This window comes from Pseudophryne corroboree, chromosome 1, assembly GCF_028390025.1.
Source record: "Pseudophryne corroboree isolate aPseCor3 chromosome 1, aPseCor3.hap2, whole genome shotgun sequence".
Lineage (NCBI taxonomy): Eukaryota > Metazoa > Chordata > Amphibia > Anura > Myobatrachidae > Pseudophryne > Pseudophryne corroboree.
Genome location: NC_086444.1, coordinates 82,307,982 through 82,335,846, shown reverse-complemented (window position 1 = coordinate 82,335,846; position 27,865 = coordinate 82,307,982). Strand labels below are relative to the sequence as shown.

At 46.5% G+C, this 27,865-nt stretch overlaps 1 protein-coding gene and 2 pseudogenes across 1 annotated transcript in view; 1 reads left to right on the top strand and 2 right to left on the bottom strand.

The window, feature by feature from the left end:
- Positions 1-27,865, bottom strand: part of SLC1A3 (solute carrier family 1 member 3) — a 116,187-nt gene that overhangs the window by 34,565 nt on the left and 53,757 nt on the right. The window lies entirely within an intron of this gene.
- LOC134953411 (5S ribosomal RNA) lies at positions 17,763-17,881 on the bottom strand (annotated as a pseudogene).
- On the top strand, positions 19,160-19,278 carry LOC134953400 (5S ribosomal RNA; annotated as a pseudogene).

Sequence of the window (27,865 nt, the reverse complement as noted above, 5' to 3'; positions counted from 1 at the left end):
AATTGAGGCTCTGTGTCTGAATTGCCATGCTACTGTTTTCCATGAAAACACTGTAGCATAGCATTTTGTGTGCAAATACAGTCGCAGTCACCAGTGCCATAACTAGACATTTTAGCGGTGTGTGCAAGAAACAGCATGCACCCCCCCCTCCGCCAAATATAAAACAGGGCCAATGCGCGTCGTAGGCGCGCGCCAAATATATACAGCTGTGGCTTCATGGGGAAGGGGTGTGGCCACATAGCTCCCTTTTACACAGTACGGCAGGTAGAGTCCCCTTTTACACATTTGGCACGTAGAGTCCCCCTTTTACACAGTACGGCACGTAGAGTCCCCCTTTTACACATTACAGCAGGCAGAGTCCCCCCTTTTTACACATTAGGCAGCAGAGTCCCCCTTTGTTATATATTACAGCATCAGAGCCCCCTTTTTCACATTAGGCAGGGAGAGTGTGTTTGTATGTCACATTAGGCGGGGAGATTGTGTGTGTTTCACATTAGGCGTGGAGAGTGTGTGTGTCACATTAGACGTGGAGAGTGTGTGTGTGTGTCACATTAGGCAGGGAGAGTGTGTGTAAGTGTGTGTGTGTTGTCACCTGTGGGGGCGATCTGGCAACCTGACAGGCGAAAAATAAGAATTTACTCACCAGTAATTCTATTTCTCGTAGTCCGTAGTGGATGCTGGGTACTCCGTAAGGACCATGGGGTATAGACGGGCTCCGCAGGAGACTGGGCACTCTTAAAAGAAAGATTAGGTACTATATCTGGTGTGCACTGGCTCCTCCCTCTATGCCCCTCCTCCAGACCTCAGTTAGGGAAACTGTGCCCGGAAGAGCTGACATTACTAGGAAAGGATCCAGGGTAAGACTCATACCAGCCACACCAATCACACCGTACAACTCGTGATAACTATACCCAGTTAACCGTATGAACAATAACTGAGCCTCTCTCAACAGATGGCTCATACAATAACCCTTTAGTTAAGCAATAACTATATACATGTATTGCAGAGAGTCCGCACTTGGGACGGGCTCCCAGCATCCACTACGGACTACGAGAAATAGAATTACCGGTGAGTAAATTCTTATTTTCTCTGACGTCCTAGTGGATGCTGGGTACTCCGTAAGGACCATGGGGATTATACCAAAGCTCCCAAACGGGCGGGAGAGTGCGGATGACTCTGCAGCACCGAATGAGCAAACTCAAGGTCCTCCTCAGCCAGGGTATCAAACTTGTAGAATTTTGCAAAAGAATTTGAACCCGACCAAGTAGCAGCTCGGCAAAGTTGTAAAGCCGAGACCCCTCGGGAAGCCGCCCAAGAAGAGCCCACCTTCCTCGTGGAATGGGCTTTTACTAATTTAGGATGCGGCAGTCCAGCAGCAGAATGTGCAAGCTGAATCGTGCTACAGATCCAGCGAGCAATAGTCTGCTTTGAAGCAGGAGCACCCAGCTTGTTGGGTGCATGCAGGATAAATAGCGAGTCAGTTTTTTTGACTCTAGCCGTCCTGGAAACATAAAGTTTCAGGGCCCGGACTACGTCCAGCAACTTGGAATCCTCCAAGTCCCTAGTAGCCGCAGGCACCACAATAGGTTGGTTCAAATGAAACGATGATACCACCTTAGGGAGAAATTGGGGACGAGTCCTCCATTCTGCCCTTTCCATATGGAAGATCAGATATGGGCTTTTACATGACAAAGCCGCCAATTCTGACACACGCCTAGTCCAAGCTAAGGCCAAAAGCATGACCACTTTCCACATGAGATATTTTAGCTCCACGGTCTTAAGTGGCTCAAACCAGTGGGATTTTAGGAATCCAACACACGTTAAGATCCCAAGGTGCCACTGGAGGCACAAAAGGGGCTGAATATGCAGCACCCCTGTAACAACGTCCGAACTTCAGGCAGTGAAGCCAGTTCTTTTTGAGAGAAAAAGGGATAGGGCCGAAATCTTGGCCTTTATGGATCCTAATTTTAGGCCCATAGTCACTCCTGACTGTAGGAAGTGCAGGAATCGACCCCCCCTGGAATTCCTCTGTAGGGCCTTCCCGGCCACACACCAAGCAACCTATTTTCGCCATATACAGTGAAAAAGTCTTGCTGTCACGTCTTTCCTAGCCTTTATCAGCTTAGGAATAACTGCATCCGGAATGCCCTTTTCCGCTAGGATCCGGCGTTCAACCGCCATGCCGTCCAACGCAGCCGCGGTAAGTCTTGGATCAGACAGGGTCCCTGTTGCAACATGTCCTGACTGAGAGGCAGAGGCCATGGGTCCTCTGAGAGCATTTCTTGCAGTTCCGGGTACCGAGTCCTTCTTGGCCAATCCGGAGCAAAGAATATTGTTCACACTCCTCCGTTTATTACAATTCTCAGCCCTTGGGTCTGAGAGGAAGAGGAGGGAATATATAGACCGACTGGAACACCCACGGTGTTACTAGTGCGACCACAGCTATCGCCTGAGAGTCCCTTGACCCAGCGTAAAACCTTTTTTATCTTTTTATTGAGGTGGGACGCCATGTAGTCCACCTGAGGCAGTTTCCATCAATTTGCAAAACTGCGTGAAGACTTCCTGATGAAGTCACCACTTTCCCGGGTGGAGGTCGTGTCCACTCCCGGAATGAACACTGCTGACAGTGCGCTTACTTGATTCTCCGCCCAGCGAAGAATTCTGGTGGCTTCTACCCTCGCCACCCTGCTCCTTGTGCCGCCCTGGCAGTTTACATGAGCCCCTGCGGTCTGACTGGATCAGAACCGGTTGGTCGCGAAGCAGGAACTCAGCTTGACTTAGGGCGTTGTATATGGCCCTTAGTTCCAGGATATTGATGTGAAGGCAAGTCTGTTGGCTTGACCACAAACCTTGGAATTTTCTTCCCTGTGTAACTGCCCCCCACCCTCGGAGGCTTGCATCCGTGGTCACCAGGACCCAGTCCTGAATGCCGAATCTGCGGCCCTCGAGAAGGTGAGCACTCCGCAGCCACCACAGGAGAGACACCCTGGCCCTGGGGGATAGGGTGATTAACCGATGCATCTGAAGATGTGATCCGGACCACTTGTCCAGTAAGTTCCATTGTCCTTGCATGGAACCAGCCGAAGGGGATGGCCTCGTATGATGCCATCATCCTTCCCAGGACTCGAGTGCAGTGATGCACTGACACCTGTTTTGGTTTTCAATGGATTCCTGACCAGTGTCATGAGCTCCTGAGCTCTTTCTATCGGGAGATAAACCCTCTTCTGGTCTGTGTCTAGGATCATGCCTAGGCGAGGCAGATGAGCTGTAGGAACCAACTGCGACTTCGGAATATATAGAATCCAGTCGTGTTGCCGTTTCACTTCCAGAGAAGGTGATACGCTGTCCAGCAACTGCTCTCTTGATCTCGCTTTTATGAGGAGATCATCCAAGTATGTGATAATAGTGACACCTTGCTTCCGCAGGAGCACCATCATATCCGCCATTACCTTGGTGAAATTGGTAATGACAATCCCATACCGCAATTCTGAGGTACGCCTGATGAGGTGGATAAATGGGGACACGAAGGTATGCATCCCTTATGTCCCGATTAATTTCAGGCTTGCAATGACCGCTCTTAGCGATTCCATCTTAAACCTGAACCTTTTCAGGTATATGTTCAGGGATTTTAATACAATATGGGTCTAACCGAACCGTCTGGTTTCGGGATTATAACATGGTCGAATAATAACACCCTCTTGTTGAAGGAGGGGACCCTTGACCACCACCTGTTGAAGATACAATTTACGAATTGCAGTTAACACTGGCTCCCTCTCTTGGGGGGAAGCCCGCCGGGTCCTCGGTGAGGGGGCATCTTCTCACAGTCCAGCCTGTATCCCTGCGATACAATTTCTATTGCCCAGGGATCTAACAGGGAGTGAACCCACTTGTGGCTGAACTTACGAAGGCGTGTCCCCACCGGGCCTAGCTCCGCCTGTGGAGCCCCAGCGACATGCGGTGGATTTTTGTAGAGGCCGGGGAGGACTTCTGTTCCTGGGGACTAGCTGTGTTGTACAGCTTCTTTCCTCTGCCCCCGGCTCTGACAAGAAAGGACGCACCTCAGACTTTCTTGTTTCTTTATTCTAAAAGCTGCATTTAATAATGTCGTGCTTTCCTAGGCTGTGCAGGAATATAAGGCAAAATATCAGAATTACCAGCTATAGCTGTGGAGACCAGGCCCGAGAACCTTTCTCCACACAATCCTCAGCCTTCCATATGCCTCTTAAGTCGGCATCATCTGTCCAATGTATATTCTACAGGACACATCAAGCAGAAATCGACATAGCTTTTGTCTCTAGGACCCAGTATACTCATGTCCCTTTGGGCATGCTTTATAATTATACATCTATCACTTAAGACAGCATCTTAAAATATTTATATGCATACTAGGGTCTCAATCTCTGCTGATAAGGTACCTGTCCACGCTGCCACAGCGCTATAAACCCATGCCGACACAATCGCCGGTCTGGGTAGTATACTAGAATGTGCACACGATCTGCAGGATCCCTGAGAATAGCTAGTGCAAACAGGACACCCAAGGGGAAGATTCTCAACACATCCTGGCCCTAGTGGGGAAAGGATACAGCCTGAGAATTCTCTTGTGGGAAGCTGCCGTCTCTTGTCTGGAGATTCCCGCTCTTTTTCCTCATGAGAGGAGGGAAATTTACCTCAGCATTCTTCCCCTTAACATGTGTACTCTCGTGTCAGGGACAGATGAGTCATCAGTGATATGCAAATCATCTTTTATTCCAATAATCATATATTGAATATCTTTTAGCCCTCTTGGCTGTAACTTTGCATTATCGTAGTCGACAGTGGAGTTAAACTCCATGTCGATACTTTGTTATTTTGGATAGTGAACATAGAGAGACTCTGAGGGACTCTGTGACATAGGGACAGACCAGGGTAGATTTCCTTTCTGTTCCCTAACCTTTTGTGCAATAATTTTACCTCAGCTCTATCACCTCCTTAGAGGAGCCTTTTACCTCAGACATGTCGACACACGCGTACCGACACACCACACACACAGGGGATGCTCTATTTGAAGACAGTTCCCCCACCAGGCCCATTGGAGAGACAGAGAGAGAGTATGCCAGCACACACCACAGCGCTATATAATACAGGGATGTACACTATACTGAGTGATTTTTCCCCTATAGCAGCTTATATACACAGTTTTTCGCCTAAATTTATGTGCCCCCCCTCTCTTTTTTACCCTTTGTGTACCAGGATACTGCAGGGGAGAGCCTGGGGAGCTTCCTTCCAGCTGAGCTGTGAAGAGAAAATGGCGCCGGTGTGCTGAGGAAGAAGGCCCGGCCCCCTCAGCGGCGGGCTTCTGTCCTTTTATGTACTTTAATGGCGGGGGTTAATACACATATACAGTTTATCAGACTGTATTATGTGCTTTTCGCCAAGTAAGGTAATCTAATTGCTGCCCAGGGCGCCCCCCCCAGCGCCCTGCACCCATCAGTGACCGGAGTGTGTGGTGTGCTAAGGGAGCAATGGCGCACAGCTGCAGTGCTGTGCGCTACCTTAATGAAGACCGGAGTCTTCAGCCGCCGATTTTCAACTTCTCTTCTGGCTCTGCAAGGGGGACGGCGGCGCGGCTACGGGACCGGACGACCGAGGACTGGGCCTGTGTTCGATCCCTCTGGAGCTAATGGTGTCCAGTAGCCTTAGAAGCCCAAGCTAGCTGCAAGCAGGTAGGTTCGCTTCTCTCCCCTCAGTCCCATGTAGCAGTGAGTCTGTTGCCAGCAGATCTCACTAAAAATAAAAAACCTAACAAATACTTTTTTTTCTAGGAAGCTCAGGAGAGCCCCTAGGGTGCATCCAGCTCTGGCCGGGCACAGATACTAACTGAGGTCTGGAGGAGGGGCATAGAGGGAGGAGCCAGTGCACACCAGATATAGTACCTAATCTTTCTTTTAAGAGTGCCCAGTCTCCTGCGGAGCCCGTCTATACCCCATGGTCCTTACGGAGTACCCAGCATCCACTAGGAGGTCAGAGAAACACTGTTCTACAGAAGCTCCCACTCCTACTCCATTGCTGATGCGGACCCGGCGGTGGGTCTAACAGGCGTCATCAGCAGAGGCGGGTCAAACGGCAGCAGGGCCTGCAGGCAGCTTCAGTAGCGCTCCCTCTCCTTCTCATTTGCAGCGGCGGCGGGTCTCACAGGAGGAATTAGCTGAGGCAGCGGCGGCTCCTATACGGCAACAGGCGGCTCAGTAGCGCTCCATCTCCTCCTACTTTGCAGCGGCGGCAGGTCTCACAGAAGGAATTAGCTAAGGGCCTTAGCTAATTTCTCCTGTGAGACCTGCCGCCGCTGCAAAGGAGGAGGAGAGGGAGTGCAACTGAGCCGCCTGTTCCCGTATAGGAGCCGCCGCTGCCTCAGCTAATTCTTCCTGTGAGACCCGCTGCCTCTCCTTTGCAGCGGCAGCGGGTCTCACAAGAGGAATTAGCTGAGGCAGCGGCGGCTCCTATACAGCAACAGGCGGCTCCCTCTCCCTCCCGCTCCCTCTCCTTTGCAGCGGCGGCGGATGTCACAGGAGGAGTTTCCGCACGGGGGACTGTGCTGTGTCCTGCGCCACCGCTCCCCATCCCTTACAGAGGCGGCGGGACACAGGCGCTGGGACACAGGCGCCGGCGGACAGCATAACTAAAATGCTCGTACAGTACATGGGGGTGTGTTGCCTGATGGTGCGCCTTCAGTGCAGTTGCGCTGTGGGCAAGGCACCATCGGCACACACCTAGCTATGGCCCTGGCAGTCACACACGGAATGTAGGCATGCCGCCTATTATTTTAATCAGCAGAAGCTGCTTGTGATTAAGACACAATTTCGCTGAAAAAAATGCAAAAAGAACGCTCTGCGCTATCACATGCGCACAGTGACTAACAAGAGCCTCCCAACTGCCCCCCCCCCCCACACACACACACACACACACACCGCAGGACATGGCCGCACGCGGGTGGGACAGCGGGACAGTCCCAAAAAAACGGGACTGTCCCACGAATATCAGGACAGTCGGGATATATGCTCAATACCATATTTGGAGTGGTGTTTTGCCAAATCGCATGAAAAAAGTAAAATACTTTAGACCTTGCTCTGGAAAGTGCAGGCGGGTTCAGCAATGTACCTACTGGAATAATCCCTACATTACTTGATATAAAAAGGAAGGAAGAACACGTGAGCAGTAATACCCATACAAGTTAGTGAATTAGGGGCAGATGTAGTAAGCCTTGGAGAGTGATAAAGGGGGGAGAGATAAGCTACTATCCAATCAGCTCCTAACTGTCATTTTTCCAAACACAGCCTGTAACAAGGCAGGTAGGAGCTGATTGGCTTGTACTTTATCTCTCTCCACTGTATCACTCTCCAATGCTTAGTACATTTGTCCTTTAATGAGGAGAGTAGATCAGGACAGGAAGGTACCACAAAAACACTCGCCTAGTACACAATCTGGGTTCCAGCCAGGATGTCGACATTCAGAGTATGAAAAATCAAAATGTCGACACCATAATAATTACATTCTGAATGCTGACATGTTTCGAATGTTGTCAGACGAGTCGACATCCACAATGTTGACACCAACATGTGAACATGTTCAAAATGTCGACACTGTGAATGTCAGCAGTCACAATGTTGACATGTGCATTTAGGGTTATGGTTAGGATACAAAGGGTTAGGGTGAGAACATTGGCGTATCTATAATGGGTGCAGTGTGTGCGAGGCACACGGGCCCCCAGGGTCCAGGGGGGTCCACCCCGCACACACTGCACCCATTTGCTTAATACTTACCTCTCTGGAGTCCCCCGTCGGAGCCATCCCTTCTCAGCAGCGTAATAGAGTTTGAACACTAGGGGGAACAAACTCTATTGCGCCTGCTGAAAACTCCGGAAAGATGGCACGGTGGCCATTTTTCTGGAGTTTCGCGCATGCGCAGTAGCAAAATCTTTGGGAAAATGGCCGCTGCGCCATGTTCCCGCAGGTTTGCGCATGCGCAATAGTCTGTTCTCAGAGTCTATTGCCGCTGCGGAGAAGGATGGCACCGCCGGGGGACCCAGGAGAGGTAAGTATTAAAACACCTGTGCATCAGCCAGAGAGGAGGGGGCCCCTGAAGCAGAAGGCTGCACACGGGCCTCCTCCTCTCTTAAAACGCCCCTGGGTGAGACTGGTTGCTCTTCTCTTTCTTAGTAAGTGGGCGATGCCATAATGACAGAATTTGCACCATTATGCAAACACTCCCAGAAAACGGTCAGTTGACACCCACAAACGCCCTCTTTCTGTCAATCACCTTGCGATCGGCTGTGCGAATGGATTCTTTGTTAAATCCATCGTCCAGAACCGATCCTCTATGTACCCGTACGACGCAACTGCGCATTGCGGTGCATACAAATGTGCAGTTTTGCCAAGATTTAGCCTGATTGCAGCGCTGCAAAAAGTTGCTAGCGAGCGATCAATTCAGAATGACACCCATGGTTTTGCCCAGCTGCTAACAAATTTGCTGCTACAATCAGGTCTAATTTACCCCCTAGGTTCAATCAAAATGTAAACAGGTCAGCACTATCTACTGTTTCTTATTTTTTTGTATGACCCTATGAGCATCCCTCTATAGTGACCTTTACCCTGTCCAATGACAATCTGAAATTGTTGGGTTTGAGTAAGTGTTTGAATATTACCCTCATGTTCTTGGGAGGTTCATACTGGTACTGGAAGACTAAAAAAGACTGTATCTATGCGCCTGTTGTATGGAAATGAGTCAGTGCTCCACTGGTGCGGGGATAGATGTGTCTAAATAACTATCCTGATTGTGCTGCGCTAAAGAATAAATATCCTCCTCATGCCCTAGAGCAGCGGCTCCCAAACTTTTTTGAATCACGGCGCCCTAGAGAATCAGATTTTTTTTCACGGCATCCCTAGGCCAAATATTTCTTATCGAGAAATTTAGAAAGAAATATTAAATTAAGTAAATCGTGTTGATATGTCATTGTTGGGTTCAGCTATGTGGTGAGGGACAGGATTTGCTTCTGATTGTCTACATATTTTATGATTGACAGCCACCAGCACTGGCTTTGCCAAGTACACTGACCATTAATCATTTGAATTGGTCCTGGACCACCAACCCAGGGCACCCCTGCAAGTGTCCCAGGGCACCCCAGGGTGCCACGGCACACAGTTTGAGAACCACTGCCCTAAAGGGTTTACCTATTGCACCTAAAGACATGCTAAACGTATTAAGATGGCACAAAATAGAAGTAAGTGACCCCCCTTCCACCTATGCTTACTAATGAACTTAGTGGGAGCTGTTCTACGACTTGGATAGTGATAAAGTGTAGAGAGATAAAGTACCAGCCAATCAGCTCCTACCGGTCATTTTTTTTTTAACACAGCCTGTAACATTTCAGTTAGGAGCTGATTGGTTGATGCTCCACTTTCTCTGTCTCCAAGGTTTGATACATCTCCCCCTAAATGCGTATATTCCCCGGTATACATTTATGCAATTACTCCACCCCTATCTAGCCACTTATGGAATTAGCTGTCATATTTACCAGTGAGTATACCTTGTCCAAGAGATGTATCTGAATTCAGACGGATCTCTGTGTAAGCTCGGCTCGGCCAGTTCTACTTACACTCCCATAACACGAAGCCACCAGTGGCAGCTCCAGAGGTGGGGCTGCAAAATTCAGATAGGTGGAGCCACCAGGGGTCATACAGCCGCAGGTGAATTTGTTTCAAAGATGCACGTGACTCGTAGACGTCCGCAGATGCGTACGCTCAACTACAGAGTATGCACAGTGATAAAGACCTCAAATCCGTCAGCAAAATGGACTTGCATCTTACTTGCCTACTGTACCGGAATGTCCGGGAGGCTACCGAAAATTGTGTGGCCCTCCCCGGCCTGCCGGAAGAACAGGCAAGTCTCCGGATTTTGCAAGTTCCCCCCTGCCACTAAGTGGGCGGTCCAGGCAGTTGATTATGTGATTCTCGCTGATTAGCGTCATCATAGCCACGCCACCTGCAGTATAATGCCGGTAATCTCGGCACTACAGAGCGGGGGCCTGGCTATAATGACGTGATTGCAGTAACCACACCCCCATTCCGCCTCCACCCACCCCCCTCGACGCCCCCATTCCGCCTCCACCCTTGCCTCCCTGCTGACCTGACCTGGCTGCTATCTTGCATGCAACACTGCATCAGCCCCAAAGTCTACAAAACCATTAACATATGCAACAACGTACAGTATATGTGTGTTTGCACCTTATAAAACTGGATAAATGTGCTCAATTTACCCATTTAACATATGGGGGGTATTCAAGAGACGGGAACTCTTAAGTGAGGAATTTGCAGCTACTCTCAGATGGGAAACATTCTGTTCTGCTTCCATTTACTCAGCCTTTGTTCGGGACTCATGTAGAGTGAAACTGGACTTTTTTTTGTCCCATGCAATCCACAGAAGGGCTTGTTGTGCCTTTATATCAGCTCAGTGAGACCGTTTCACACTCGCTTAAGGAGAAAGGGGCCAGCCCAAGAGAAAGAGGGGATTGAGGGATATTTTCTTTATGCAGGTTCTGTTTGTCCCTTACGTCCTCCCTTTCACTATTCGAGTGTGTGTGAGCGAACGCAGGAGGACAAATCGCCCGGGCTACACTTGGAGTTGCCGTGGCAACAAAAGAGGCGTCCTTGTTTGTAGAGCCCATTAGTGCTGCAAGTTTCCCAGGACCCGCCACAGAGGAGAAGGGAAGGAGGGGGGGCCACCATGCACAGAGATGAATACAATATTAGGGATGTGTGAGAGAGAGAGCTTGGCCTTGGATTAAAGAAGAACATACATCTACTCACAACAATGGGAGCTTTTGCTGGCTGCCTGTGAAAGGGAGAGACCATTAATACAAAGTCCATAACACGTGAAGGACACAGAACTAAGTTTATTGCTCCTCCATCCACTGTCTACGTCAGATTCCCATTCAGTACTCACAGTACTCTCACTACCTCATCTAACTCTCAGCATCCGCTACACACAGCCCTGGCCAATCACAGCCTCCGCACTACGCTACTCCTTGTGTGTGACAATATAAACAACGCCATTTATATAGTACAGTCTGTACTGCTTGGTCCCGTGTATTGCCAATATTTTGCAATAGTTCAGAGTTCAGACAGCCAAATATTAACATTACGCTAGAAAGCAATCCAAGACTTGCAGACATCCTGATACGCTAACAGGTGACATGTTGCACTTTTAGTGGGTGTGACTGTGAAATTGCAAATGACTGCATGGGTGGCAGGCAGTGGCGTAAGTTCGTACCAGTTACCCGGAGGCAAGATAAATATTAGTGTCCCCCCCCCTCCCCCATATATAGAGAAATATATGTATGTATGTATGTATGTATGTATGTATGTATGTATATGAGAGTTGTAACCATATAATGTTACGTGCAATTGTCAGAGAAGTAACTTCATATACTGTAGTTATAATTCTCATGCTTCCTATACAGGAGCAAATAGCTCCATCAGTAAGGTGTCTGCTTCCAGTGTAATAAGTTGTGGGTTCTGATTGTGGGTATGACACTTTTAAAACGTGGTGTGATTTGTAAGGTGCAGGGACTAGTGGGGGAGGGTAGTCGGCCACAGAAGAGATAGCGGTGGCTGTCAATTGACCTAATTGAATCGTGTCGCTGAACACGGAACGGGAGGAGAGGCGCCCCCCTACAGAGTAGGAGCCCGGCGGCAGCCGACTCCATTGCCTACCACAGTTACGCCTCTGGTGGCAGGACAGGTCCACAGCAGCTGAGGAGGAGCTGAACACTGTCTAAAGTAAACCTTCCACAGGGCATATACACTGTATATTGCAAAAACTGCTGCAAAGCAAAAACAAACAAAACACAATATAATGCATCAGCTAAGGAAATGATTACACTGATCAAAACTCATTTTATTGGCAATCGTATCACAGCAATTTTGGGGAAATTTTGTGGTGCAGATTCCAAATATGACATTGGTTTTGTTATGACATCGGTTTTGCTAGATTGGCGCTAATTTTTGAGAGAAAGAGACGAGAAACCAAAATGAAATATAATGGACAATGCAACCGCTTAATTGGCGACTGTCACTGGTTGATCACTTATATATGAAGGGGCTACTCAGTGGGGACTGTGGGAACGCAAGCTCCCTGGGGATCGGTGCCTGCTGCAGCAAGGAGAGAGCAGTTAGCATCTCCCTCCTGTATCTGCCCGCCCCCCTCTAGACTCCCATTGGCTAGTGTACACAGTCAGGTGTCTGGGCAGATACAGGAGGGAGGCTATAGCAGCTTTGATACACGGCGCTGCAGCAGCTGTGGTACACGGCGCAAATGCACACAAGAGAAGCGTTTAGTGGATGAGCAGATGTGTGCCACGAGGGTGTCTTCAGAGTTATTTACTACTCTGAGTCATGCCTATGCATTCTGCCCTCCATGGGTATCCTTCTAGCATGGGTAGGTGTAAGTGCCAATGATATCAGTGAGCTCTGCACTCAGTGATGGAAGAGTATTGCAATATAATTGCATAGATCTGTACAAATTAAGGTGTGTATATAGTCGCATTAGCATTTAATATGCATTTCATTCCCAGCAGGCACCAAAAGGTTCATCCGCATTATGGCCCTCATTCCGAGTTGTTCGCTCGCTAGCTGCCGCCGCCCTCTGGGAGTGTATCTTAGCTTAGCAGAAGTGCGAACGAAAGGTTCGCAGCGCTGCTACAAAAAAGATTGTGCAGTTTCTGAGCAGCTCGAGACTTACTCCTAGCTTGCGATCACTTCAGACTGTTTAGTTCCTGTTTTGTCGTCACGAACACGCCCTGTGTTCGGCCAGTCACGCCTGCGTTTTTCCAGGCACGCCCGCGTTTGTATCTGTCACGTCTGCATTTTTACACACAATCCCCGAAAACGGTCAGTTACCACCCAGAAACACCCACTTCCTGTCAATCACTCTGCGGCCAGCAGTGCGACTGAAAAGCCTCGCTAGACCTTGTGTGAAACTGCATCGGCTTTTGTGAAAGTACGTCGTGCGTGCGCATTGAGCCGCATACACATGCGCAGTAGTGCCGATTTTTAGCCTGATCGCTGCGCTGCGAACAACGGCAGCTAGCGATCAACTCGGAATGACCCCCAATGTGCAAATCATAATCAGGCACTATGGAGCAGATTTATAGACTAATCTCTTTTCATGGAGGAAAATAAAGAGCTTTAGCATACAGCACAGAAGCAAAGTTCTGCTTTTTTTGCAGGATCCTGCTTTGCGTGAATTTGGCATTTCAGGACTGGAACTGAGCAGCAACCATTTAAACGCATGGAATTGTTCCGTTTTGTGGGAGTGTAGTTAGGGTTCTAGTCTGAGTCCTGTGTATGTGGAAGGGAAGGTGGATTCCGATGGATCTCTTGCATCTAGCAAGTTGCTGCTGCATGTACTGATACTAGTGCCTGAGGTTCAAATTAGAACTGTAATACTGTAGTGTCACACATAGGTGGTCATTCCTAGTTGTTCGCTCGCTAGCTGCTTTTAGCAGCATTGCAAATGCTAGGCCGCTGCCCTCCGGGAGTGTATCTTAGCTTAGCAGAATAGCGAATGAAAGATTAGCAGATCTGCTACTAAATATTTTCTTGCAGTTTCTGAGTAGCTCCAGACCTACTCCTAGATTGCGATCAGCTCGGTCCGTTTAGTTCCTGGTTTGACGTCACAAACACGCCCTGCGTTCGGCCAGCCACTCCTCCGTTTCTCCAGACACTCCCGCGTTTTTCCCTGACACGCCTGCGTTTTTTAGCACACTCCCGGAAAACGCTCGGTTACCACCCAGAAACGCCCCTTTCCTGTCAATCACTCACCGATCAGCAGTGCGACCGAAATGCGCCGCTAAGTTTTTAGTTAAATAACTAAGTGCATGCGCGCTGCGTACCATGCGCATGCGCATTTAGCAACAAATCGCAGCATAGCGAAAATCGGCAACGAGCGAACAACTCGGAATGACCACCATAGCTCCAATTGAAACAAAGGGGTAAATATACTAAAGGTTGATTTGGCGTCTTTCTATTATATTGCATCAATTTTGCAAAGTGGAGATTTACTAAAGGCAAAACTGACTCGCATGTCAAACACCAATATACAGTAAATGGCCCTTTCATGCCACCAAACCTCTCCACATGCCCCTTATTTGCCATCACAACCTTCCACATGCTGTTTACATGCCCTCAGACCCCCAGCCCCATCTATGCCATCACATTCCTCCACATGTCCCTGATATGCCATCAGACCCACCCATGCATCTTGCATTCCATCAAGTATCACCCACATATCCTTTATATGCCACCAGATCACATCCCACTTGGAAAGACACAATATTAGACTTAATACTTACAAATGGAGACAGAATATCTGACGTAAAAGAGGGTGAAAACCTGGGATCCAGTGATCATCAAGCAGTATGGTTCAGCATAAATACAGAGACTGACTTATCCCATACAAAAACAAAGGTGTTAGATTTTAGGAAGTCTGATTTTGTAGGGATGGGAAAATGTGTAAACCATTCTTTGGCAGAGTGGAGGAACTTGGAAGCAGTGCAGGGAGGGGCGGACATTAAAAAGTGCAATATTAAAGGCAACAGACCTTTGTATCAAAAGTGTTAGGAAAAACACAAGGAAAAGGAAGCCGGAGTGGTTTGCGAAAGAAGTAGCAAACATTGTGAAATCAAAAATGATGGCTTTTGGGAAATATAAGCAGACACAAAATAATGAAGACAAAGAGGGTCATTCCGAGTTGATCGCTCGCTAGCTACTTTTTGCAGCCGTGCAAATGCATAGTCGTCGCCCACTGGGGAGTGAATTTTAGCTTTGCAAGTGTGCGAACGCCTGTGCAGCTTAGCACTACTAAAATAGTTTGTGCAGTTTCTGAGTAGGTCTGAACTTACTCAACCGCTGCAATCACTTCAGCCTATCCGGTCCCGGAATTGACGTCAGACACCCGCCCTGCAAACGCTTGGACATGCCTGCATTTTTCCACACACTCCCTGAAAACGGTCAGTTGACACCCATAAACGCCTTCTTCCTGTCAATCTTCTTGTGATCGGCTGTGCGAATGGATTCTTCGTTAAATCCATTGCCCAGCACCGATCCGCTTTGTACCCGTAGGACGCACCTGTGCATTGCGGTGCATACGCATGCGCAGTAGTGACCTGATCACTGTGCTGCAAAAAACGGCAGCGTGCGATCAGATCGAAATGACCCCCAAAAAGATATATCTTGTTAGATAGAAGGAGACTAAGAAGGTAATCAGATGTGCAAAGGCACAAGCTGAGGAGAAAATGGCCCAGCAAAGAGAAGAAAAAAGAAAGACTCTGTGTTGGGGCACGCTTAGAAATTTGAAATAAGTTTATTAAAACTTAACATTTAATTAATAACGAATAAAAGTAATGAGGAGTTTGATACAAAAAAATTGTTCAAGAACACAAAGTAAACATATATATTGACAGAAATCAGGATAAGCCTGATACAAAATTATGGGCACCTGTGGTGAAAAATATACTGAAAAACATAAAAAATTACAAAAAATTAATATTATTAAGGTGCCTGAGTTAATCAAAATTCAAAATTGGAGTAGAGGTAAATGATATGTACATATAATCACCGCAGTGATAATTGTGGGTAAGCACCTAGTCTAAAACCTCATGAGAATAGATGAGAGGCACAAAGGTTCATAATTGAAATGTCAAATGACTGAGGGTAATCACCTGGTAGAGATTCTGTTTGCTAAAAGGCTAGATCCTTATAGATAACAAAGCATTTAAGATAAAAGTATGATTATTAAAGATACAAAAGAGCATTGATAAATAAGCCTAAAGGCAAAGCCAATTGTAGATAAATAGAAGGTTTGCGGGAAAGTTGGATAAGGAATAGGTAAGTTTCAGAAGTTGCTCTAAAGGTGCATACACACGGAGAGATTTTGGCTATGAGAGATTTTGACTAACTTTTCCCTTGAACTGGCAGTAGGAGATTTTGACTAACTTTACCAGAGATTTTGTCTAACTATGCAAGAGATTTTGGCTATGGGAGATTTTGGCTATGGGAGATTTTGACTATCTCATTTAAATAAGGGGATGAGTGTCATATATAGGACGATTTTACAGGGTGGCTGGTAGCTAAAAGTAAAAAAAAAAAAATTTGCGTGGGGTCCCCCCTCCTATGTAAAACCAGCCTCGGGCTCTTTGAGCCAGTCCTGGTTGTTAAAATACAGAGGAAAAAATGAGTAGGGTTCCCCCATATTTAGACAACCAGCACCGGGCTCTGCGTCCGGTCCTGGTTTAAAAAATACGGGGGACAAAAGACATAGGGGTCCCCCGTATTTTCCAAACCAGCACCGGGCTCCACTAGCCAGGGAGATAATGCCACAGCCGGGGGACACTTTTATATTGGTCCCTGCGGCCGTGCCATTACCCCCCCAACTAGTCACCCCTGGCCGGGGTACACTGGAGGAGTGAGGACCCCTTAAATCAAGGAGTCCCCCCCTCCAGCCACCCAAGGGCCAGGGGTGAAGCCCGAGGCTGTCCCCCCCATCCGTGGCCCGGTGGATGGGAGGCTGATAGCCTTTCAATAGTAATATTGTTCTTTACAGGAGGCCTACAGGTCCCAGCAAGCCTGCCCCAGCATGTTGGCACTTGGAGAACCACAAGTGCCAGCATGCCCGGACATAAAGGGCCCGCTGGCACCTGTAGTCCACCTGTAAAGAAAATATAAAAAAAAAAACACAACACATTCTTTTAAAAATCCTTTATTAAACTGGGTCTTCATCTGGGGGCAGCGGCCTTTAAGCTCTTTAGCATGGCCGCCGCCTTCCCAGGGCTTCCGGCGTCTTCACCTGGGGGGGCGCCACCTCCCCAGGGCTTCTGGGGTCTTGCTCCGGCGTCTGCACCTGGTGGGCGGCGGCTGCTAAGCTCTTTTGCATAGCCGCCGCCCATCCAGGACTTCCACGACGTCTTCACCTGGGAGGCGGCGGCCTTTAAGCTCTTTTGCATGGCCGCCGCCTTCCCAGGACTTCCAGCATCTTCACCTGGTGGGCGGCGGCTGCTAAGCTCTTTTGCATAGCCGCCGCCCATCCAGGACTTCCACGGCGTCTTCAGGAGCTCTTCTCCGCTCCTCCTCCGCCGTCGGACTGACAGCCGCTGCCTCGCGCTGACTTATATAAGTCAGCGGGAGGGGGCGGGGCGATGACGCGGCGAGCCGTGATTGGCTCGCGGCGGCCATCTTGAATTTAAAAAATGACGCTGAGGCGCCATTTTTGAAACTGGTACCGCTCCGCTGCCAAACTCTGCAATAGAAAGGTAAATTTCCCCCGCCCGCACCGCTGCCGCAACCCGCCGCCGCCCGCACCGCCGCCGCCCACACGCCACCGCAACCCACCGCCGCCCACACCGCCGCCGCAACCCGCCGTCACAACCCGCCGCCGCCCGCACCACCGCCGCCTGCACATCGCTATCGCTGGGAAAAATCGCTGGCCTCTTAAAGTGTTAGCGATTTTGACTAACTTTTGCAGCGACATAGCCAAAATTGACTTGCCTGCACTGACTATTTTTCCCAGCGATAGCGACCTAGCGGGGACGCGCATCGCTATCGCTGGCTGTGTACACACGGAGCGATCTGCACTAACTTTCTGAGCGATTTTGACTATATAGTCAAAATCGCTCAGTTATATCGCTCCGTGTGTATGCACCTTAACACTTCTGCTGTTTGTGATCAGAGGTCACAATCTTACTGCACCTGATATTCCCAAGAGGTCACCCTACTAGGTACTGATCAGGCTTATCAGCGCTTAGCTTCCAAGGTCGGATGAGATTGGGCGTTGCTGCTGAAATATGGCAGTAATAAACACTAAGATACAAATGAGAGAGTGTAATGAGTAGTGAGCAACAAGGTACTTCTGCTGTCCAGTTTCTAGCGCAGATTCTCTGTTGCTGTGAGCATTGCAGAGAGTGGTCTCGCATCTGGATGAGAGGGTACTAAAAATAGAAGTGAGATATGCTCAGAATAGGGAGGAAACCCTGCCTTCTGCTGTCCACTGTCTTATATAGATATATAGCGGACAGTGGATGAGAGAGGTGGGTTAGGCTTACCTATTGAGAAAAAGGGTGGTGGGAAAATTAGAAGAAGGAGAAGAAATGGTAATGTGGTGAGATCACAAATTAACAAAAAATTAAGTAAATTATGAAATGAAACAATCATGAAATCAACGATTAATTGGAAAAAGGAAAGTAAACACAGGCTGCATGGTAAAGGCTTACCAAAATGGGTATAAGACCCTGTTTATGCAGAAAGGATTCTGCAAAAAAGTATTACATTTAAAAGGAAATACCAGAAAATGGTTTAGAACAATAATTAAGGATCAAAAATAGCAAACATGGAAAAAAACAATATTGATTATATATCAGTATCAGTTAAATAACTGGAGTCCAAATGGGCACATACAATACCAGGGAGTCCCAAAAGTGAACAAGCCACCCTGGTGAAACGGTCCGTCTGTGCTCAGTGATGCTGAACTCTTTCTAGCTCAGATCACTTTTGGGACTCCCTGGTATTGTATGTGCCCATTTGGACTCCAGTTATTTAACTGATACTGATATATAATCAATATTGTTTTTTTCCATGTTTGCTATTTTTGATCCTTAATTATTTAAATGTAATACTTTTTTGCAGAATCCTTTCTGCATAAACAGGGTCTTATACCCATTTTGGTAAGCCTTTACCATGCAGCCTGTGTTTACTTTCCTTTTTCCAATTAATCGTTGATTTCATGATTGTTTTATTTCATAATTTACTTAATTCTTTGTTAATTTGTGATCTCACCACATTACCATTTCTTCTCCTTCTTCTAATTTTCCCACCACCCTTTTTTTCAATAGGTAAGCCTAACCCACCTCTCTCATCCACTGTCCGCTATATATCTATATAAGACAGTGGACAGCAGAAGGCAGGGTTTCCTCCCTATTCTGAGCATATCTCACTTCTATTTTTAGTACCCTCTCATCCAGATGCGAGACCACTCTCTGCAATGCTCACAGCAACAGAGAATCTGCACTAGAAACTGGACAGCAGAAGTACCTTGTTGCTCACTACTCATTACACTCTCTCATTTGTATCTTAGTGTTTATTACTGCCATATTTCAGCAGCAACGCCCAATCTCATCCGACCTTGGAAGCTAAGCGCTGATAAGCCTGATCAGTACCTAGTAGGGTGACCTCTTGGGAATATCAGGTGCAGTAAGATTGTGACCTCTGATCACAAACAGCAGAAGTGTTAGAGCAACTTCTGAAACTTACCTATTCCTTATCCAACTTTCCCGCAAACCTTCTATTTATCTACAATTGGCTTTGCCTTTAGGCTTATTTATCAATGCTCTTTTGTATCTTTAATAATCATACTTTTATCTTAAATGCTTTGTTATCTATAAGGATCTAGCCTTTTAGCAAACAGAATCTCTACCAGGTGATTACCCTCAGTCATTTGACATTTCAATTATGAACCTTTGTGCCTCTCATCTATTCTCATGAGGTTTTAGACTAGGTGCTTACCCACAATTATCACTGCGGTGATTATATGTACATATCATTTACCTCTACTCCAATTTTGAATTTTGATTAACTCAGGCACCTTAATAATATTAATTTTTTGTCATTTTTTATGTTTTTCAGTATATTTTTCACCACAGGTGCCCATAATTTTGTATCAGGCTTATCCTGATTTCTGTCAATATATATGTTTACTTTGTGTTCTTGAACAATTTTTTTGTATCAAACTCCTTATTACTTTTATTCGTTATTAATTAAATGTTAAGTTTTAATAAACTTATTTCAAATTTCTAAGCGTGCCCCAACACAGAGTCTTTCTTTTTTCTTCTCTTTGCTTAACCATTACTGACTCTGGGAGCACCACCAACTCAAATAATTATTTAGATGTCTTCATTAAGAATCTTTAAATTTAAACTTAGTATCGTTGGTCATTCCCTGAACAGTTTTCTACAATCTGTGTATTAATCTATGTTCATCATTACCACATTTTTCCTGTGCGGAACCAAACCAAATTTCTGTTAACCGAGAAAATGGCCCAGTCAGAGGGTAAAAGAGGCAAAACTTTTTGTTAGGTATATAAGTGAAAGGAGAAAAACAAAAAGCGGAATAATAAAACTAAAAACAGAGACTGGGAGTCTTGTTGAGGGAGACAATTTAATAGCAGTTCATCTTTATAATTATTTTTACTCAGTATTCACTACTGAAAGAGAGGGGAAGGGGCCACAGTTAGGTTGCAGGGATAATCAGGAAAATGAAACAAGTACATTTACAGAGGAGAAGGCCCTAATAGAACTCTCAAAGCTGAAAGTGGACAAATCTATGGGGCCAGATGGGATACATCCAAGGATACTAAAAGAACTTAAAGAGGTGTTGGTAGCACCATTGACAGAATTATTCAACCAGTCATTAGCTACAGGAGTAATTCCAGAGGACTGGAAAATAGCGAACGTAGTCCCACTGCACAACAGTGGAAGCAAGGAAGAGGCAAACAACTACAGACCAGTAAGCCTTACATCTGTAGTAGGGAAATTGATGGAAACACTCTTAAAAGAAAGAGTTGTAGATTATCTCAAATCCAGCAATTTACAGGATCCCAAACAGCATAGATTCACTGGGGGTAGATCGTGTCAAACAAATCTGATTGACTTTTTTGACTGTGTGACTAAAGTGATGGATAAAGGTGGAGCCATGGATATAGCTTATCTAGACTTTAGTAAGGCTTTTGACACTGTTCCACATCGCAGACTGCTAAATAAACTTGAAAGCTTGGGATTGGATACTAGGGTTATTGAATGGATAAGATCTTGGTTGCAGGATAGAAAACAAAGAGTTGTGGTAAATGGAGTGCATTCACAGGAGGGAAATGTTACCAGTGGAGTACCCCTGGGATCTGTACTTGGACCAGTGCTTTTTAATATCTTTATTGGTGACATTGCAAATGGCATTAAAGGTAAAGTATGCCTCTTTGCAGATGACACAAAGGTATGCAACAGGGTAGACACACCAAGTGTGGTAAATTCATATGATTGAGGATCTAGGTAGACTAGAGGAATAGTCAAGAGTGTGGCAATTACAGTTTAATGCCAAAAAATGCAAAATCATGCACTTGGGTCTCAAAAATCCAAAGGCTAAATAAAGCATTAATGGCACTATACTGGAAGCTACTGAGGAGGAAAGGGATCTAGGAGTCATTATTTCAGGTGACTTAAAGGCAGGTAAGCAATGTAACAAAGCAATGAGGATGGTTAGTCAGATGCTTGGCTGCATTGGGAGAGGAATCAGCAGCAGAAAGAAAGAAGTAATAATGCCACTGGATGGGTCATTGGTACGGCCTCATCTAGAATACTGTGTTCAATTCTGGAGGACATATCTTCAAAAGGATATTAATACATTAGAAACTGTACAAAGAAGGGCTACTATAATGGTGCATGGCCTACATCACACAACAAACCCAGAAAGACTAAATAATCTCAATATGTATAGTTTGGAGCAGAGAAGGGAAAGGGGGGACATGATAGAAACTTTCAGATATATCAAGGGTTTTAACAAAGTCCAGGAGGGAAACATTCTCCAAATGAAGAGAAGCAATAGGACACGAGGTCATGCACTGAGACTGGAGGGAGGGAGGTTCAGGGGAAATTTGAGGAAAAATTACTTTACAGAAAGGGTAGTGGACAAGTGGAATAGCCTCCCATCAGAGGTGGTAGAGGCTAAGACAGTAGAGCAATTTAAACATGCATGGGATAGACATAAGGATATTCTTACAAAGAAATAAGGAACAAATAAAGTTTGAGATAAAAATACAGTATGGTAAAAAAAAATAAGGCAGACTAGATGGGCCAAGCGGTTCTTATCTGCCATCAAATTCTATGTTTCTATGTTACTGTACCTATTATATGCCATCAGGTCCCTCAACATGCCTCATATATGACATCACACACCTTCACATGCCCCTTTAATGCCATCAGAACTCTCCATATGCCGCTTTTGTGGCATAAAACCCCACAACATGCACCTTATATACCATCAGGCCCCTCTATAAGCCCCTCAAAATTCCCCATCCCCAAATGTACCTATACTACTGGAACCAATGCAGAGTTGACACAGCACACTGTCCTTATTAGAGCAAACTGACTCTGAACTAGGTATGGCCATCGACCATTGATGTTTCCAAATCTTTAATGGTTTATGGCAGATGTTGAATACTTTTGTCATCGATTAGGAGAACATGATAGTTTCCCACCATCGATGGTATATAGCACCACTTGATGGTTCTTTGTTTTTCCCTACAGAGTGCCGGGACATAGAGCATAGCTCCACCCCTGACACCTGCGAAGCCAGGTTGAATACCGGGTCAGGCGCAGTGTGAATGGGTTACAGGGTCGATGCGAACCGGTACCCATTCACAGCATAGAGGTGGCGCGAAGATGAGCTCATCTCCCAGCGCTGCCTCCACCCCCGCTGCCGGCTCCGCCCCCCACTGCTATGGCAACCGACCTGGCATATTGGAAACCTAGCAGTGGCAGCGCAGAGTCTCCAATGCCAGATCCCACCCGGGAAGGACCCGTTTCCAATTCCCGTGTGGGATCCGGCATTGGAGATGTGAAAGGGGTATTAGTTTCATAAAGAGTTTTATTCCACATACATCATTTCCTGCTATTACGGACTACAGTACAAACTTTTGTCCAGTGGACGCTCTAATAAGCGTGCCTAAAGAACACTCAAACCTTCTTCTTCAATTTCCTCTCCAATAAAATAAACACAACAACAAATAGCAAACTACAGAGAGAACACAAATATGTTTCCAATAATTGGATATTAATTTTATAACAGCCTGAGGCTATCCGACACTTTCATGTGATTGGCTGACTAATGTGGGAAGTAAATATTTATACATGGAAGTGTAAACATAAAAAGTCTTACAACATAAACTCAGTGAAAGCATATTACACACACACCGTATATAACCCCTAGGAACGGAATACAAATTAGTCTATACATACAAGGCACAGACAAGCAGTGGCTGCAGTGCCAGAAATAACCAGGCCCAAAAATAACTAATTGTCTCTTGTCATCTGTTTGCGCCCAGTCATCCAAAACTAAGCAGTCCCTAACGCACTCTAATTGCAGTAATTCTTGATGAGATCATTTTTGCATAATGCCGGGGCCCTGGGTAAAATATTCATCATTAAAACAAATGTTTATCCTTCAGAGCATGGGTTCTGATCATTATACATTTTATATAGTAATATTTCTATTTTACTGTAGGAAGAAGCTTATAGTGAGATGCTACAAGGGGTGGTCTTCAGGTTGCCGGCGGCCGGGCTCCCGACGACACGGGGGGGCGGACATAACGGAGCAACCTTGCGGGCTCGCTGCGTTCGCCGCAGGTTCCATTCCCACTCTATGGGTGTCGTGAACACCCACAAGTGGGAATAGTCCTTGTTAATTGGCATTACGGTGGCCAATCCTGGGATTGGGATCGTCAGAATCCTGGGATTTAGGGCCAAAAACGGCCAGGATTCAATCCCGGGATTGGAAGCTCCAATCCCGGGGATTGAGGGATCAGTGTTGAGCGTCCATGGAACACTCAGACGCTGCCCGGCTTCCTCCTTCCGGCTCCCCCGGCACAGCATGAGGTCATGCTGCGCCCTCAGCCGCCACTGGGGAGAGAGTATGTGAAGTTCCCCACCTGCCCACCCGCGGTATACGGTTAGTTATGTGTGCGGGGCGGGCGGGGTGGGGCGAGGGGGCGGCAACATACTTAAAAGCCAATTCCAGGTATCCTGGGAATCCCGGGATTGGCTATTTTTCAATCCCGGGATTGAAAAAATGGCCCGGGATTGGCCTCCTTAGTCGGCATGCCAACTATCGTGATTGTTAGGGGGTGGGTTCCCAGCGTCGGTATTGTGACCGGCTGTCTCTCACACAACTGCATCCCGATGCTACTATATACTGGTTAGGGATGTATCATATGTTAGAGGCAGGTGAAAAAAAATATTATATTACAAAGGTTTTGTCTATAGCCCAGACTGGTTCCCACCCTTCATTTACACCTGCGCAGGATGTACCTAGATGTAAATCATTCCTTATTTTTTTTATTATATAAATAAAATAGCAAGTGCAGTTTGTTCAGAAGGCTACAATAATCAAAGTGGGAAGTTATGAGCTGGAAAATCAGAATTTTCTTTTAATAGTATTTTTTTGGGTTAGTAAAAAAGAGGAATTGATGCAGTGTGTAGCGAAGGGTACTTTAAAATAAAAAATAATTAAAACTTGGGAGAATATAATACTGATGCAGAGTCAGACCTAAGCCCACTTCTGTTGCATAAATTGTGCAAAAACGCTCTGATCTCATTCCTATGCAAATATATGTGATTCTTTCTTGCCCCTACTCCCACTTGGAACTGTAATGGCCAGACAGAGGGGCGTGGTATAGAAAACCTACACAGTAATTAGACAGACAGTAATTAGGTCGACATGCAATAGGTCGACAGGGCCAAAAGGTCGTCAGGAAAAAGATAGGGGTAAGGTCGACATGACAATGTTCGACACAAAAATGGTCAACACACTTTTTCTTGCATGTGGCCTGACCACAAATAGTGTAACATGTAACATGTACCCTCAAACTCGCCACGCTTTGGGCAAGGTTACTATTCCCAATTGTGGTCCATGTGAATGGTAAAGTAAGCAAAAGTTGGAAAACGTGAAATCCCCCCAAAAAACTTGTGTCGACCATTGTCATGTCAGACTTTTGTACTTTTCTACTTTACCCACTATCTACCTTTTACCTGTCGACTTTTTAACTCTGTCAATCTAATGCATGTCGACCATATGGGGATGACCTATTGACTGTCTGCCTAGACACTATCTATAAAGCGGAACCCCAAACAGGGGAGGGAAGGTTCTATCTAACATTAGGCAAGTACAGTAAGGGTCATATTAATGCAACAGATATAGACTGACACAGAGATGTAAATTTACTAAGATGGGAGTTTTATTTAAGATGGGATGTTGCCCTTAGCAACCAATCAGTTTCCAGGTATTATCTTCTAGAAGGTGCTAGATAAATGAGAAGTAGAATCTGATTGGTTGCTATGGGCAACATCCCATCTTAAATAGAACTCCCACCTTAGTAAATTTACCCCAGATACGTAAATATATAATTTGCAGGCTGTTGAAGGTAGATGCTTAGATGGCATTAGCCTGTTACCATCAATGGGACTGATCTGCCGGAGTTCTTATGGGGAGATTCTAATGCGCATTGCGTCTTCTTCGTAAGTATCATTGGGCCTCATTCAGAGTTGTACGCAATGGCGATATTTATGGAGTTACGTGCTCATGCTCTACCTTAGCGATGCCACTCGCAGTGAGGATTTTTTTCAAAGTGATTGACAGGGAACATTGGGGGCAATAACAGGGAGTGACGGCAAAAACCCAGGCGTGTCGCAATCACTTTCAGGGTGTATCTCAACTGCAATCCTGTACGCATGAAACATGGCACCAGCATCTCATTACCAGGTATATACAGGTGGCTACAGCAACAGAATAAGTATCCATCTCTAAATCAGTCCCATTATCAGAAGTGCAGGGGCGCAGGTACAAGGTACCAGGGTCAGCCAAAAAGGCGCTGCCATGGTTCCAAGATGGCATCAAACTGCCACATGGGAACCCAATATGCAACAACGTGCCTTAACTCATTCCCACATGGTGTGGCTACGTCCAGAAGCATAATCACAACTTTGTGGGCCCCATAGCAACATACTGAAGGGCCACCTGTCCCAATGCTTCTGTAGCAGATATTAATGTTATGCCTCAAAGTAGTGGCCTGGTTCATTTTCTGAACCATGGTAATGGCCTAATTTATTTTATGAACCATCGTAGTTCCCTCGTTTGCATGATGTAACGTTGTACGGCTGCCAGTACACATTATGCCACACAGTACCCCTAGATCATATAATGCTATGTTACAATGCCCCAGTTCTTATTATATAACATTATAGCACCCTTCACACTATAAAGAGCGGATCAGACCCCTTATAGTGCCCTCAGTTCTTATTATTCCACCTTACAGTGGCCTCCAGTTCAAATTATGCTACACTGCAGTGCCCCCTTACCATTATAACATCCACTACACACTCCTCTCACTGAAAATGTAATGTCACACAATTCAGGCTGGGCAATGGATTAGGGGTGGTCTTCAGTATGCCGACTGACGGGATCCCGGCGCACAGTATACCGGCGCCGGAATCCCGACAGACGGCATACGACACTTATTCTCCCTCGTGGGGGTCCACGACCCCCCTGGAGGGAGAATAAAATAGCGTGGCGCGTGTAGCGTGCCACCGTGCCCATAGCGTGGCGAGCGCAGCGAGCCCGCAAGGGGCTCATTTGTGCTCGCCACACTGTCGGTAAGACGGCGGTCGGGCTCCCGGCGCCGGTATGCTGGTCGCCGGGAGCCCGACCGCCGGCATACCATACTAAACCCTGGATCAGACCCAATTGCTTAGCAGTAAAATCTAGATAATTGGTATGCAACTTCACAGCCTGGATCCAGGCCCCCTTAATCTTCTTGACCCCTTAAGAATGGCACCCCTTGTACCCCCTATAGTTACACCCATGGCTACGTCCCCTTCATACCCAATATTTCTCATGGTGACCCTGAGCATAATGTTATCATAGTACCATGGTATATTAAAAAAAGATTGTAAATTGCCAGTAAGGGGGATATCCTATTAGTCCCGGTAATTTACCGGTGCTAATTGTCCTGCAGGGGGCTATCTAATTAACCCCGATAAGCCGGCAGGAGACACAGTTTATCTGGGATTTTTTTTTACCTGCCTCAGGCAGGCGAAGCTAAATCCCCGGAAAAAGACCCATTTTCACTGAACCTGTGTGTTTTTCGGGAGAAAGTACATTTTTTTTTACAGGTGATCAATCTGGATAGCCTGTAAAAAAAAACGGTGAAACCAGGAAAAATCGTGAAAAACATGCGTTTTTCACACCCAATGTTTTACCGGGGCTAATAGGATATCCCCCTAAGAGTAAAAGAAAAAAATATGAAATTCCTGTGTCAACAAACCGCGGAGGCATTAATGGGGTCTGCTAGTGTAAGCTCCCAGTCTGCCCAGTGCTTCCTCTTGAAATGATCACAAAGTATTTCATTAAAAGCACGCCTGCCACATTGCATTACTGGGAATAGACGCAGTGAGGCGTGCAGAAGTCCTCACAAGTCATTCAGACCCTTTCAGAACAAATAACATATGAAATGTTAAAATTTAGGAAACCGCTTCAACTGAAGAATAAAAGCTCAGCGTGAGAAATGAAAAAACATCTTTGTCGATGGGCAATTAATCATTTCATAACAGCTATTCTGCCCTGGACGGCCAGTTATACAGCTATTGTTGCCGTAAACCGCAGAACATTTCACCTTTTGTGTGCAGAGCGCTTCCTGAAACCAGCATTTTACCCATGTGGGGTCATGCTGCTCGGCTATGCGGTACCCATTTAACTCTTCACGTGATCCCATCTCATGCCTGCTGTACTGGAATGGTCATATAATGTGTTTTTAGTGGGTGGTGGTGGTGGGGGGCACGGCAAAGTTACTCATTCTCTTTCTGTGTGTGAAGCCAAGCAGGAGTGAGAAGTGAGCAGGGGACTCTTGCAGAGCCATGGAGCAGTGATTAGTAACAGCTGACAGTCGCAGGCCGAGGCGCTTTCTCTTTGGTTACCTCATTGGAATCAGGGAATACAAAGAGGCGACTGTCCCCCGGCCAAGAATTAGA